The sequence below is a fragment of the Myotis daubentonii genome, chromosome 3 (assembly GCF_963259705.1).
Source record: "Myotis daubentonii chromosome 3, mMyoDau2.1, whole genome shotgun sequence".
Classification (NCBI taxonomy): domain Eukaryota; kingdom Metazoa; phylum Chordata; class Mammalia; order Chiroptera; family Vespertilionidae; genus Myotis; species Myotis daubentonii.
Window position 1 is genome coordinate 166,285,367 of NC_081842.1, and position 16,386 is coordinate 166,301,752.

The following is a 16,386-nucleotide window of genomic DNA, read 5'->3' on the forward strand; positions in this document are numbered from 1 at the left end:
TTCATAATTTTCAAGTAGATATCATCTTTCTCTTGTATTAGAGGTAGAAGCCTAGTTTATTATATTTTGAATGAGATTAAAGTGCTAGAGGTCTCATCACTTAGCAGGTCATCTTTTACATAATTCTGCTGTTTTTAATATTATATTGCTAAATCAGCTGAATCAGGGGTCCTTGGTTCCACATTCTCTGTAACTGAATCCCTTCTATAATAAACCTCTGATCATCTGCAAGAAGAGGTGTGGATATAGTGCTCAGTCTGCCAATTAAATAAATATCTTAAAAAGGCTTATCTTTGTAAGTGCTGTTCAGGTAATGAGACATTTATGTAATGCAAATAGTCTTATTGATAATACTATGAAATGACAAGCCACTAGGAAATGGCCAGTGTTTCTGAAATGTTTCTGGCTCTGGGTAGCCATGTAGTAAGACTTCATATGTGCTAGTACTCTGAGGATTCCTGAACACTTTCTCTGCCCATTCCTCTCTCCACTTCTTAGAAATACTTTGTCAATCTTGGAAAGAGAAGAGAACATGTTTGCTTCATTTATTCTGTTGTTATTATTATGTTCTCTTTCAAACCTGCGGAATCTGCAGTGAGATTGAATGATCTTCTTTCTTTCACACAGGCAGCGTAGGAGGACAGATTCTGTTTTAGAGTGGTCGGTGATTGTGCCAACAGGTGCCCTATCTAATTAAGGAAGGCAGGGCAGTGGTTGCAGACCTAAGCCATAGTCTCCACAAATCTTTAGCACTATGAAATGATGCTAATTGGGGCCTTATTTCTCAAGGAGTTTTGACTAAGCAGATAAAAGGGATACTATTTATCATCTTCTTAAAATCTCAACAGAAAACATTTTGCTTTTGCATTTGAAATCTAAGTAATATGTATAGTTTATTAATTTACTGTTTTTTCTCATTGGTTTATTTTTGTAACAGTCATTGTATTATCAAAACATAAATTGTGATCTTTCTGGTTTATCTCATTTGCTTACTTTGTATAAAAATGTTTGCAAATGTTATATCACTACACACTTAGCAGGATTACTAAAATTGAAAAGACTGATAATGTCAAGAAATGCAAAAGAAGTTTTATATATTGGTGGTGGGTGTGTAAGTTACTTTGGAAAATTGCTTTACAATACCTAAAACAATTAATCGTATATTTATCCTATGACCCAGAAATTGCACTGCCAGATATATTTCCAGGAGAAATAAGTGCACATGTCCACTAAAAACATGCCAGTGATAACAAAAAAAAAACAAACAAATTGCAAAAAACAAATGTCCAATGCCAGCAAAATTGACAAAAAAAGTAGTATTTTAATAAAATGGAACACTACAGAACAATGAAATGAATAAATTATCACCACATATAACAATAAGGTGAATCTTAAATAAGTTATATTGAAGAAATGAAGCCAGGTATAAAAGAATGCATTAGCATATAATTTTATTTGTAGGAGGCTCAAAAATAAGCAACACTAATCTATTGTAATAGAAGTGAATATAGCTGCTTTCTTGGCAGGCAGGTTAAGTAATGAGTAGGATGCCAGCGACATCCAGAAACATTTTGAGGTACTGGAAATAGTCTCAGTCTTGATCAAGATAATGATTACCTAAAGGTTTGCTAAATCTTAAAAATTATCAACTTTATATCTTCATTTTTCTACATTAAAATTACCTTTAAAAACTTGATTCCTAAAAGAAAATTCAGTGTAGTGAATCCTTACCACATTTTATACATTGGCATATAAAATTGCTATTCTCATATGTATCCATAATACATTGTAATTAATAAATATGTGTTTAGTAATAGCTGGTGAATAAAATTGACTCAAAAATTATTATTTAGTTTTTTACCAATAGTAATAATTTCTCAAATTTAAAATCTGGCAAGTCAATATTTAATTCAGAAGTTAAATTGTAATTATGTCCTTCTGAGAATAAAGAAGCATTTCTTCTACTAATTGCTTAACTCTAAAAGTACAAAAATAGTGAAACGATAAAATAGTTTAGTCTTTACTCTTTTAATTATTATTGAAGTCAGTACACATGTACACTTGTTGGTACTACATCATGAGTATTAACAATCTTTATATTTGAAAGAAAAATTAGTTTTTTAATTTAATAATTACACAGTAATATCTATTATAACATAGGTTGTCAGAATTATAACTTGTGAATTGAATTTGCCACATCATACCTTAATTCAAAATTATCTCATTATAGTCTTTAGAGAAAAAGAGACTGTATGGCTGAGTGTTTCCACTTTAAATAAAACAAGACCAATTACATATTATCAGTTGTTACCATACAGCTTCATTATTATCTGCCATACACAATTGTTTCTTAATTACTTAATCAGGGTTTTTGTTTTTGTCTCAAGTTCTTATATAAAACTTTTAGACATGTCTTATAAATTGATAATATAAAAATTGGATGCTGTCTTTTTTATTTATCTTCTTGCTAGACAGGACAGTAAAACCAAGGGAACTCTAACTGAATGAGGCGAAGTTGTCAACTTTGCAAAGACATAGTTAGATTCGTACTTAATTCTCTTATTAGTCATATTATTTATACGTTTGAATTTTAGGGCTTATACAGTATAAGAAAATGCAGTCCATAAATTAGTTGATGATAAGAAGTCCATGTCTTATTGTTTTATTTTAAAAAATATACTTCTTCAGCATTTTTCTAACATCTGGAAATAAATTTTTATTTACTGTGTTAAAACAATGATACATTGAATTATCTGGTTAGCTTTTCATGGCGCTGTACTTTAGAAAGAACACAGTAGGTGTTCCATTTCATGGCAATTATTTTATAGACATGGCAAAATTTTCACTCACTGTGAGGAAAATGAAAGTACATTTATAAATGGATGAATAAGATATCTTCAAAAGAAACTATATCAAGTCCTTTCTCTGTTTCAATAGAATTGATCAAAATGATTTTTTTCTCCTTTATATAGTAAAATGGTGACTCAAAAGAAGTGTAAATGGGTCCCTTTTTATAAAATTTTATTTAACATATTTATTTTAAACTTTTATTAAAACCAATAATTCTAGCCCTGGCTGAGTAGTTCATTTGGTTAGAGTGTCATCCTAATACACCAAGGTTGCGAGCTCAATCCCCAGTCATGGCACATAGAATGGTCAACCAATATTAATGCATAAATAAGAAAAACAGCAAATCCATCTTTCTTTCAATCTCTCTCTCTCTCAAAAATCAATCAATCATTTTTTAAGTTTGTAATTATAAAGCACTAACTTCCATAATTCATCTGAAAAGTAGACAACAGTGAGCAAAGTATATGCCTTGACTTCAAAAAGCTTCTAGTCTAATGGTAAAGACAGAGTTGTTATAGTGCAGTATGATTGTGTGTAAACAAACCACACTAAAGTGGAACATTCATTTCCCACAATCACACAAAACAAAACAAGTTATATACAATCATGGACCCAATTGATCTTTGGTTAATTTCTCACATTGATCAAGGGTGACAGTTGATGTAGCATGCTATGAGTTGGTTTCAAAATGATATCTTCTATAAAAGTCAAGAAATGTTGCTGAAATAGACTTAGTTCCATTGGATCAAACTTTATCTCACTCTCTTCTTTTTCTTTAGCTTGTAACCTTTTCCACTCTATCTTCTGAAATTCCTGCTCTACTTATAAGAGTATTCCTCTTATATTTGATTTTTTCTATAAAACCTCATATAATCTCTGAATTTAAGCAAATACATATGATCTCTTTTCACTTTTAATATTTTCAAGTAGAAGTTGATGAGCCTTCTCTTCCTTTCATTCTGCACTCTTCTCTCAAAGCTATTTTCAGGTCCAACCTAAAAGTCAGTTGTCAGGCACACGGCTGATAGCTCAAGGTCAGTACTTCTCCCCCAAGAAGAACTAGTCCACTGTAAATGTATTTCATAAGACTATGCCCCTCCCACTTTTCATTATCTTAGCTCATGCACTCAGATGTCTAAGGTATCCACTTTCCTTTTATGAGAATTTTGGCACATATTTCAAAAGATCCCTACCCCAATTTTTGTAATCATCTTGACCTGTCTTAAAATGCAGTTGTATGACTTATTTATACCACTATGTGTTACTTATGCACTGAACATTGTTCATATCATTAGGAATACAAAATTCATGCTCCTCTAGCAAGAAGGAGCTAGTATTTTGAGACAGTGAACCAAATAGTTAAGTACAAACTTTCATGGAATATTAAAGGACTTTGTTTAGAAAACCTGTGAAAAGAACAATTTTTTGTCTGACATATGCCATTTTGTATGACATATGACATATCCAATCTAGCTTGCTAATCTGATATCTATATCTTCACTCTCCATCTCTCAATTTCCCCCATTACAACCCACCAGAACTCCGGACTTTATTCTTATTGACCTTCCCGTCATGTTTTAAACATGCCATGCCTTTTATAATTCTGTCCTGTTTTTCATATGGTTCCGTCTGTCTGAAATATCTACCACCCCTGTTGGCCATCTGTCAAAATCCTGTTCATACATTTTAGCTTAAAAATTAACTACTGGATGAAAGCTTCCATGATAATTTGAAGAAGGTTGAAGTAACAACTCTTCTGTTCTTCCATGTCCTTTGTGTGTATCTGTCATTATATTTTATAATGATTTAAAGTGCCATCTCTTTAACATGTCTCTGAACTCCTAGAAGGAAGAGACTAAATATATATATTTAGTACCTGGCACATAATAAATGGTCAAAAAAATTTATGGAATAAAGATAGACACATAAAAGAGAGATGTTAGAGAAATTCTCATCAAAGGAAAGGTCTCATATTCTTATGCTGTTCCTTAGGTGAAATTTCTGTCAATTGATTAATTATTAAGCATACTAGTAATGAAAATTGTCTTTAAAGTCTCTGAACTGTATAGACAGCTGTTCATCCAGTAAGTTAACTTCTTTCAGATTCAAATGAAAGTGGTTTAACACAAAAATATTTATTTTTTGTTCATATCAATTCCAATGCTGATATTCCTATTTAACAGTTCTTCAGGGGGCCCAATTCCATGTGGTGTCTCACAAATTTAGGTTCCATACAGCTTATGAATTTACTATCTGTAAAATAAGGTTTCTAAATTTATTGAAAAAGGAAGAACTTGTATATTTACTAGTAACCTCTCAGCCAGTACTTCACATATATCAATTCTGCTCATATTTCATTGACTAGAATCAGTCACTAGACACCATTTGGATTTTCCCATGCCTCATCTGATTTGATCCTCACAGAAGTCCTGGGGTAGATAAATAGGAGACCTGGTAGAATCCTATTTTCTTTTTATAAGCCAGAAAACAGAGATTTAGAAAGTTTAGAAACTTGACTAGACTGAAAAGAAGTAAGAAATGCTGGAACTTGAAAATGACTTAAGGTTTTCTCACTGTGCAGAATATAGTCAAACACTGCTGCAGTTAATTATTTTACCCTTTGTTCTCCCTGCATGATCTACAATACTAATCTGTTTCGTGTTGATATTAACTGCTGTGTTGCTGACAATTACCTGAAAGAGAAGTTGGGGTGCTTCACTGGGCTGGAAAAAGTTTAGCTAAATCAGAAAGCAAGTCTAGCCCTAATTGGTTTGGCTCGGTGGATAGAGAATCGGCCTGCAGACTAAAGGGTCCAAGGTTCGATTCCAGTCAAGGGCATGTACCTTGATTGCGGGCACATCCCCAATAGTGGGTGTGCAGGAGGCAGCTGATAGATGTTTCTCTCTCATTGATGTTTCTAACTCTCTATCCCTCTCCCTTCCTCTCTGTAAAAAAAAAATCAATAAAATACATTTAAAAAAAAGAAAGAAGGCAGGTCTAATTAAGCAAGTTTATCTATCTATCTATCATCTATCTATCTATCTATCTATCTATCTATCTATCTATCTATCTATCTATCTGTCTATCATCTCTATATATAAAGCTCTCGCTGGTGCCAGTTGCAAGCATGTGTTTCGATCTGTCATTGTTGATCGTGAATTTGGTTGATACTTCTATTATAGAGAAAGGGTAAATAGCAATATTAAAATATTTCTTCTAATTAATTTCCTTTCAATGTGCATGAATCCATGCACCGGGACACTAGTGTGGATATAAGAGGACTGGGAGATATTCTCAGATACAATATTACAATATAAAGACCATGAACATTGGTGGTCCATTAGCCCTCTATGTCATACAAGTAAACTGGCTTAAATAACTGTACATAGTAGTAATTATTCTGAAGCTAGGATCTGATCATTGAAAAGAATTTGAACTCACCAAAATATGCATCTATAGATGGCTAGAGAAGAGGCTTAATTATGGATTGAATAAAGTATTTCTTCTTAAAGTGTTCTCTTTAATTTGTATAAGCCCTTAAAGTTACAATTTAATAGATGTAGCAAGTGCAGAACTATGTCTGTTTCCCTCTATTTTATGGTTGTTTTAGAGCCTACATATTTTAATTCATAGTTGATTACAAAAATGTGGTTTTATTTCAAGTTCAGAAAATTGGTACAAGATATTGGAATTTTGCTTTGCCCTTAATGTAAGTCTCTGTGAAAAGCAGTTGCTCCTCACATCCAAATTCTGTTCTTCTGTGACAAATAGGCTCACAATTTCAGCTCAGCTATAATGAAATACAAGTTTGAATGTTTTGTTATTGAACCCAAACATGTACCTACACAGTGTCCAGAGTATAAGAGAACTAGCTCAGATTATTTTCTTGTCAAATTGTTTATTGATTGATTTCTGTATGCCAATAAACTACAAGGCAGACCTTTGCAAAATCTACATTGGATTAAATTATATAAGATTATTATTTTCTATAGGATATACCAAAAACATTTTTGTATGCTAATATTAATCTTTCTTACTACCATTACTCCTGTCTACCTCTGCAACTTGAATATAAGATAACCATTGTGTATCTTTACTTGATTGATGTTTATTGTATCTTTATTTCATTTGCTAGTTTTAGTACTGGGTATGAAGAATACCAAGGTTAATAAAACTTACTGTAAAATTCTAAGATGCAATGTTTCCTAAAGTTAATTAACACAGATCCCTGTTTTGAAAACATATTTTAACTTGCCAGCACTCAACTCTGAGGAACACCCGTATTACTCATAACACACTTTAGGAAATATTATCTTTATATCTAATGCAACAGACACAATTGAAGGAAAAGTGATAGAATAGGATAAAAATGGGTTTCAGAATGTAACACATCTGAGTTTGTATTCTTCCTTTGGCCATGTTATTTCTGTTTAATTTAAAGTGAATTTCCTAATCACTCTCAATATCTCATTTCTCAGTTGTAAAATAAAATTGTTTTTATGATTAATTTAGAGAACATATAGGAAATAATTGTGTAACACACAAAGTATAGTAGTTCCTCAATATATTGTAAATTTAACTATTTTTACTTTAGCTTCCCTCTTTTAAAATCAAAATAAGAAAGATTTAAAGACTCTAGGTCTTGTTGTTAGTCACTAGATTACAGACAGCTTCTCTACCTCCCAAAATCTCTATTCATAAAAACCTAAGTGACTGGCTGACCGTTTGACTGGCCAACCGGTACCTATGATATGCATTGACCACCAGGGGGCAGACACTCAATGCAGGAGTGGAAATCACAGGCATGGAAACATGGAACAGATTGATGAATCTCAGAGGGAAGGGGAGAGGGGAGAGGGTGGGAAGAGATTAACCGAAGATCTTATATGTATGCTAGAGGCTTGGTGCACGAATTTGTGCACTGGTGGGATCCCTCGGCCTGGCCTGTGATCTCTCGCAATCTGGGACCTCTTGGGGGATGTTGGAGAGCTGGTTTTGGCCCGATCCCTGCAGGCCAGACAGAGGGATGCCACTAGTGCACAAATCCATGCACTGGGCCCCTAGTACAAACATAAATAAATAAGTAAATAAATAAGTAAGTAAATAAACAAATAAATAAATAAATAAAAACTGTGTCCACCCAGTGAGAACAGCATCACCTGGAAGATAAGAATGTACACCCTTGAAGCTTCACAACGTGAACTATAAGGAAAGACCTTTCCTAAGTTGCCAAAACCATTTTCATTACCTTCACATACTATTCCAAATGCTTAATAATATAAAGGAATATTGAAAGTTACTTTTGAGAAAAATTGCTCTCACCTTGCAGTAGTAAAACAATAATGCTCAGAGGTCATATAGAATTTTTTTTTTCTGCTTAGCCCAACAACAAAATGGTTTACTGGGGAAGAAAAATATTGGTTGAATATTCAGTTTTGCATTTCTAAAATATGTTAGCTGGTGAAGTGATGGTCACATTTTGTCTTTTATCCATTTAAAAATGAAATTTTATCCATTTCATCCTTTATTCATAAATTTTCCACTTATTCGGCTAATATTTCCTGAGTATCCTGTTTGCTGGAAATTTTGCTAAGCATTAGGAGGCAGTAGTAAGTAAAATTACATATGTTTCTTATCCTTGTGGAACTTAAATTGATTCTAATAGAATTAACTAATAGTGATATCTAATATAATTGGTCTTACTTAATTCTTACAACAATTCTATAAGATAGTTACTATTATTATCTCAATTTTATGAATCTACTGAAGGTTTGACAGGTTATATGTCACAGAGTTACCTATTGTTGGAAGGACTTAGACAATATGTTTGTAAACTCTGTATGTTTAACCACCCTGATACATTGCTATTACTGTAGTGGCTTTTATCTGTACAAAGATATAACTCCAAGGGCTTAATGAATGTTACCTGAAGACATTTAGTCTTATCTGATAGATACATTTGATTATTTATTGATAGTGATATATATTTGAGTGGACAGATTTTTTTTTTTTTAATTCAAGTAATGATAAGGACTCCTACTTCTAAAGAGCCATCTGATAGAAATAAGACAATGAACTTTGTGTAGGGTACTGAGTTTTAGGCAATAGCTTTGCTGAAAGTCAAGAGTATGAATGTCAAGAGGTAAACTCATATAAAATAGTTTTAGATGTGTTGGGTTATTCTGTTCCACTTGGTTCCAACTGCAACATTATATTTTCAAAACCATTGCTTTGCTATCATTTTTTACTCTCCCCTCCAATGTTCCTAGCAAGTTGATATGTTTCCAATATGACAGATGCAACAAAATGGCTAACTATTTTAGGAGAGAACTAATTTAAGTCTATAGAAAGATGAGCAATTCATTTTGTATTTTATTTGCTTCTTCATACAGGTTACAGGCGTATATGACACAATTGTTTATTTTTAAGGACAGAGAAAATATTCTCTATTTAATGAGTTTCATTTTTTACTTCCTTCAATTTCACTATTTTAACAATGAAGCATTTGTACACCTGAGAAAACAAATATACTTCAAGAAACAATTCTTGCTTTAAGAAAATGATATATTATTTACATTGGCTCTTGAATAATAATAATATAAATCATTACTCTATTGCCAGCATGGAAAACAATAATGTCTGCTTTACATTTATTTTCATAAAGCTTCCTTTCCTCACCTTTTTTGTTTTCAATAACTACTTGAATCAATGGAATTGAAGATAGTATTGAAATATTGCTAGATATGCAAATTTTTTTCTATTTTAAAATCGATATATTAACCCTTTCTAATGTATACTCTATTTTCTTCATAGACTTTACAAAATTTTTTATTGTTTCTATCAATCAGAACATCAATGTAATGTTTGTTCTGGAATAGTTAGCAAAATAAGAATATAGACAACAAAACACAAATTTGCTCACTTAGTGTATAATTCTTATGAGACATTTTTTTTCTCCCTTCTTGAATAATTTCAGGGTACTGGGTAAGGAAACATTTGACATTTCAAAGTCAATGTTTTATTTTTTGTGTAAATAAACTCTAAATGTGAAACTGACTCCAGACCTTAAACATTTATTTGGACTTTTGTTATTTTAATAAATAAATATGGGATGTTATTCTTCCATTTATTTTTCATGGCACAATTATATTTCATTTACTTTATAGAATGCCTTTAGAGGTTTCTTAGCTTCTTTTTGTCGGTTTTCTCATCTTGAAAGGGGCAGGTAATGCCTAATTTTATATGCATTAATGATTTGATACAGTGTGAGAAAAGTGCATGGAATATAGTAGGCAGTCAATAAATGGTAGCTAACTTAAAAATGTTAAAAATTCTCTGAGACAAATTTTGGTGAATTATAAATATGTCATACTTGATTCTTAGAATGAATATGGCAGTCTTTATTCTATATAGTCACAATAATTACTTTTGTCACAATTGCTTCCCCACATACACCCTCAGCACTCTACTTGGAGCTTTTTCCTCTACGAGTATTTAGTCACCACTACATGATATCACCATGTTAGTTGTTTTTAACTCAATCTTCTAGCAGCTAAGAGTATTTGTTCTTCCTATATTCTTTTTATTTAATTCACTCATTCATTTCTTCTCTCAGTCATTTATCTCATCCATTATTCATTCACTCATGCTACCTTTACTTAATAAAATTTGATTGCAAAGCAACCATGTGCAATAAAAAAATGTTAACATTGTCTTTACCCATAATGAGATCATAGATTACATAAAGTACTTTTTGACTTTTATTCAGGAAATATTTATTGTGTGGAAATCTTGTGTTAGGTTCTGTTCTAGGTGTTGTGAACATAAGTAAGAAAGAAAAAGTACCCTGTCCTCTCAGAGCTTACAATGTCATAAGAATAAAAAAACAGTTCCAGCCCTAACCAGTTTGGCTCAGTGAATAGAGTGTCGGCCTGCAGACTGAAGGATCCCAGGTTCGATTCCGGTCAAGGGCATGTACTTTGGTGGTGGGCACATCCCCAGTAGGGGGTGTGCAGGAGGCAGCTGATTGATCTTTCTCTCTCATTGATGTTTCTAACTCTCTACTCCTCTCCCTTCCTCTCTGTAAAAAATAAATAAAATACATATTTAAAAAAATAGTTCTATGTAATAAAAAGAAGATACTTTTATATAAACAATACTAGGGTATATAAAAGGTAGCACCGGGAACATAGTTATCCTGACTGAACAAAATATTTCCTCATGATCAGAGATACATAACTTGTAGAATCCTTTTTATAAGTTGTATTTTTTCTTTTTTTAAACATATATTTTTACTGATTTCAGAGAGGAAGGGAGAGAGAGATAGAAACATCAATGATGATAGAGAATAATTGATTAGCTGCCTCCTGCACACCCCACACTTGGGATTAAGCAGCAACCAGGGCCTAAACCAGGGGTGGGCAAACTTTTTGACTCGAGGGCCACAATGGGTTCTTAAACTGGACCAGAGGGCCGGAACAAAAGCATGGATGGAGTGTTTGTGTGAACTAATATAAACTCAAAGTAAACATCATTACATAAAAGGGTACGGTCTTTTTTTTTAGTTTTATTCATTTCAAACGGGCCGGATCTGGCCCGCGGGCCGTAGTTTGCCCACGGCTGGCCTAAACCCTGATCAGGAATTGAACTGTGACCCAGGTTCATAGGTCGAAACTCAAGTACTGAGGCACACTGGCTAAGTTGAATTTTTTCAATGGCCCTGTTTCGGTGCCACACTTTGTCATTGACCTGCTGTGCTTTAGTTTGTCTTGAAGCTAAATAGTCCAGGAATCATAATTGATTTTTACTTTTAGCTAATTAATTCTCCTCTAACGTAGTTTATTTTCTCAGTTTTGGAAATGAGAGCAAATATCTCTCTGGTAACTTGTCTTCCTTCATACTGTTAGGCTAAAGTGGAAGTTGGGGGGGTCTTTCTTCTGCTTCCCCTTTGTCCATTTGAATGTGTCTCTGGCAAAGTGAACTTCTCAGCGAGAATCAGATACTTGTGCAGTGAAAGAGCCGCTGAATGCCGAAGGCATGTCTGAGCAAGATTTACTGCCCTATTTATAAGACAACAGGGTGCTTTGCTTAGAAAGCTCAGCTTCTTCTGGGAGCCCACAGGCAAGTCAGTTACCAAGCAACAACTGATTCCTCATGAAAACCAAATATAAAAGCCTACATCATTAATTAAACAGATAAAGATGCAGTCTTCCCATGGTTACCAACCTGCAAGCAATGAAGTTCTGCATCTAATATGTATAAATTGCCATTGTGGTTTTACAAGGGTGGTCTTGTTTTAGTCATCTAGGGCGAGTAATTGCTGTGAGGAAAGGAAAGGCGGGCACTGTATTAAAAGTTCACTTTTTGGTTAGGGCGGATGAATGGTTTATATCAGAAATGGTGTTACAGCAGGAGCACTATATGTGAGCTTCAGGAAATGCGCACAAATGGATGTTATCAGTTTAGCATAAGCCTTGCCATTTCAGACTTAAGGTGATAGGATGAAGAAGAACAAGTATGTTATCATAAACTCGAAGGAAGCCAAAGCAGAAGAAAAAAAAATGCATTATGGGACTGAAAGTTCTATTAAGCTTACCATTGTTACTATTTAGATCCTCAAAATTAAGTGGAAAGGAGACGTCATACAGCTTACCAGACCCATAATGTGGTTACTACTTAAAATATTAGTCAGAGGCAAGTAGAACTCCTCAGTGCTATTAATTGTACTGTTAAGCACTAAGAGGCCATGACAAATAACTGTGAGTGACACAGAAAGGTACAAACACTCAAGCCCTAATCTTGTTTCTAGTAAGAGATGAGTGACAGGCACAGGAATGCAGGGAGACCGAAGGCTAACATTGCTCTTTCTGGGAGATGAGAATAAGGTATTTGTAGGCAGATGTTAATCTGACAATATCAGAAAATATGAGCTGACTTGAATAGTATCTCAGAGCATTTTACTAGAAACTGACTACTCACAATTCCTGTAATTAGTTAAATGTTGATGTCAATGCAGTATATAGCCCTCTGATAGGTAGGCAAGTTTACAATAAATACCCAAAAGTATTGATTTGCAATGATCTACTTATATTTTTTAAAATAATTTCAACGATATTCTCCTTTCCAGTTGATAAGACTATGACATATTTGAAGGGGAAAATATAGATGACCACTTCTTATATGTGTTCCTTTTGCTTTTAAATTCACATATTGCTTTACTAATGAATTTCAGAGGCCGATTGAATGACATACATTCTTTATATGTCCAACTTGTCCTTCAAACAAATGTTGACAAAAACTTTTGTCTCTGATGCAATTGTTAATGAGAAAATGGTTATGAATGTATATCTTTGTTTCAAGGACAACTATATTTCTATTTCTTAGTTTGGGCTTTGCAAGTTGGGAAAAAGACATACAGTAAGTCAGATGCTTGAATATTATATGCAACTGCAATGCTGCATTTGTGATTAGTAACCCAGTGATAATCTGCATCCCATGTGATGCTAAATGCTTGCCTGTCAGGGGAGAGAAAAAAAGCCATATTCCCCTCTGGAAAGTGACTGGGAAAGAAGATAAGAGTTGAATTAGCATTGTTACAAATTCTTTTAAAAAGAAAAATGCTTTAATGATTTTTATGATTAGATTCAAGTTATGCTTCTCCAATAGAAATACTACAAAAGCTTTTCAGTGTTCTTTTTAGAGAATCATATTTGGAGGTACCTGATCTATTTGGTAATGTCAGTTCTGATCATCCAGTCAAATAATTAGCTGGAAGTTTCTTGTGACATTTCTAATTGCTGTTGGCTTTGATCTAGCCTACATAAAAACCTAACATTTGAGAGGTTTCAAACTTCTCAAAACAAGTGTCATTAATATACTTAATTTTTTTAAAATAACAACAAATGCCAATTAGGCAAATTAGAGTCTGCGCGGCCATCTCCCTACCCCCCAACATCCAAAGTCATTCTATCACCTAATATTTTCATTGTACTTTGAAATATATCACCTCCTTTCAATTCTCATGACTATTGATTAGTTCAAGCTTATATTACTATATAGTTAGATTTTTGCAATGAAACAAATTGTCATCTCCAAATACAAATTATGCATCTGCCAAAACTTGCAAAGTCCCTGTTTCATTTAAAATCATTGTAACCCCCTGACTTCTATGTTATTTTTTTTTCAGCCTCATGTCTATTTATAGCTTTTTTTGGTGCACTCATATTTGCTACATTTTGGCCTCTGGACATAAAATCTCTCCTCAAACAATTTTTTTTTTATATTTCCCTGGGCACAAATGCTATTTCACATTTCCAGATCTGGTTTTTAAAAACAATTTTCAGCTATAAATTGTTTAGTATAATGCTTGATCATAGCTGCCATATGTTATTTTATTTTTAATGAATGATTATTTGAACATTGGAAGGTTATTTCTAAATCATCACTTCTCATTATCTATTTTTAAACCTATTCGGTCCTTTCCTTTTGATTAAGAAGAAAGGCAGTTATTTTCTAAATTAAAGAAATGAAATGGTGAAACAGTTTGCAGTGCCATATATCAAGAATATAACAGTTAACTTTGATCACTCTTCTTCTTTCTCTCTCTCTCATATCGTTCAAATCACTAAACAAAATAGCATACCTAGTGTAAACAACCCATAGCTTAAAATCATCAAAGGTATAAATAATAAAAGAAGATAAAGGAAAGGATCTTAAAGCCATTATTTTTGTGTGCACATCTTATTAAAGCATATATCAAAAAACTGCACAAAAGCCATCAAAAGACAACAGATACCACTTTTTAAAATAACACATCTTTGCAATGCAGATAATAGTTTCAAACTTAAGTTTTCCAGAACAGAGTAGCCTATTTCAAAATGTTACTAAAACCTATCACATACGTTTTATTTCTTCAGAAACTAACTGTTCAAAATGTCAGTAGAAGCAGAAGCCAACACTGTTTTAAGGTGCTAGTTCTTGCCACCTCATATATACACTTGATAGAATTTGGGACATTTAGGAACCGAGATTATTATTGATTAAGAAGCTAGATTATCTCATTGAAGAACAGAGGATTCAGGAATACTATGAATCAAATAAAAATTATTGTTTATGTATACCTTCCTTATACCCAAGATAGTCAATTTCACACACAGTATCTATTTCAAGGCTAGGATGTGAAATGGTCTGCTTTATGGAAGAAAGCTTGTTCCAGGCCATGAGAATATAGAGAGAAATTTTGCCTTGGGGTAAGGAGAATAGGTAAGTGGCTGAATACACAGGAAATGGCAGTCCTGGACCAAAGTCTTCTCAATGCAAGTGCAGGACTCTCTTCACTCGAGTTCACTTACCATAGCTATACTCAAGCAAACAGGGTTAAAGTACAAGTGTAATCACTTCTATTAGCATAGAGGGCTACAATCCATATTTTTAAAATAAAATGTCAATATTTTTCTTTGCCTGAATACTGATTAGACTCTAGCCTAGCCCAGGAAATTACCTCAAAAATAAGGTATAAGCCTATTAACTGCCCCCCCCCCAAAGGACACCTGTTTTAATATTATGGACAAAGTGGTCACAAAATTTTAATTTCAATGCCCCACTGATGATCAGTCCAGAGTATTTTATTTTACCATTTCTATAAAGAAAAGTTCATTGCTATTACAAGGACTATTTATTTAGTTATTTATTTTGTTAATCCTCACCTGAAGATATTTTTCCATTGATTTTTAGGGAAAGTGGAAGAGAGAGGGAAAGACAAAGAGAAACACCAATGTAAGAGAAGCACATCAATCAGTTGCCTTCTGCATGAGCCCTGACCAGAATCGAACATGGGGACCCTTTGGTCCACAGTCCGATGCTCTATCCACTGAGCCAAACTGGCAAGGGTGCAAGGACTATTTATTAATTAAACTTATTGAGGTAACATTGGTTAATAACATTATATAAGTTTGAGGTATATAATTTTATAATAAACTAGAAACCCGGTGCACAAATTTGTGCACCAGTGGAGTCCCTTGGCCGGGCCTGTAGGATCGGGCCAAAACCAGCTCTCCAACATCCCCCAAGGGGTCCCAGATTGCAAGACCTCACTGGTGCATGATTGGGGCCAGGGAGGGATGCAGGAGATTTGCCAGCTGGGGAGGGACTGAGGTAGGGCTACAAGGTGTGTCCATCCCATCTCACTCAGTCCCGATCAGCCGGACCCCAGCAGCAAGCTAACCTACTAGTCAGAGCATCTGTCCCCTGGTGGCCAGTGCATGTCATAGGGAGCAGTTGAGTGGCCTTAGCAGAGCATTAGCATATTATACTTTGATTGTTTGAATGGACAACCGGATACTTAGCATATTAGGCTTTTATTATATAGGATTATCTGTATACTGCATTGTGTAATCACCACCCACAGTTTAGTCTCCTTCCAAAAATAATATTTAGAATAGGTGACATCACTATTAGAAAATGCTTTAAAAAAATACTTAAATAAAATATATTGGATTTATTTTATATGGAGAGGCAAAAGATTCAAAATAGCCAACA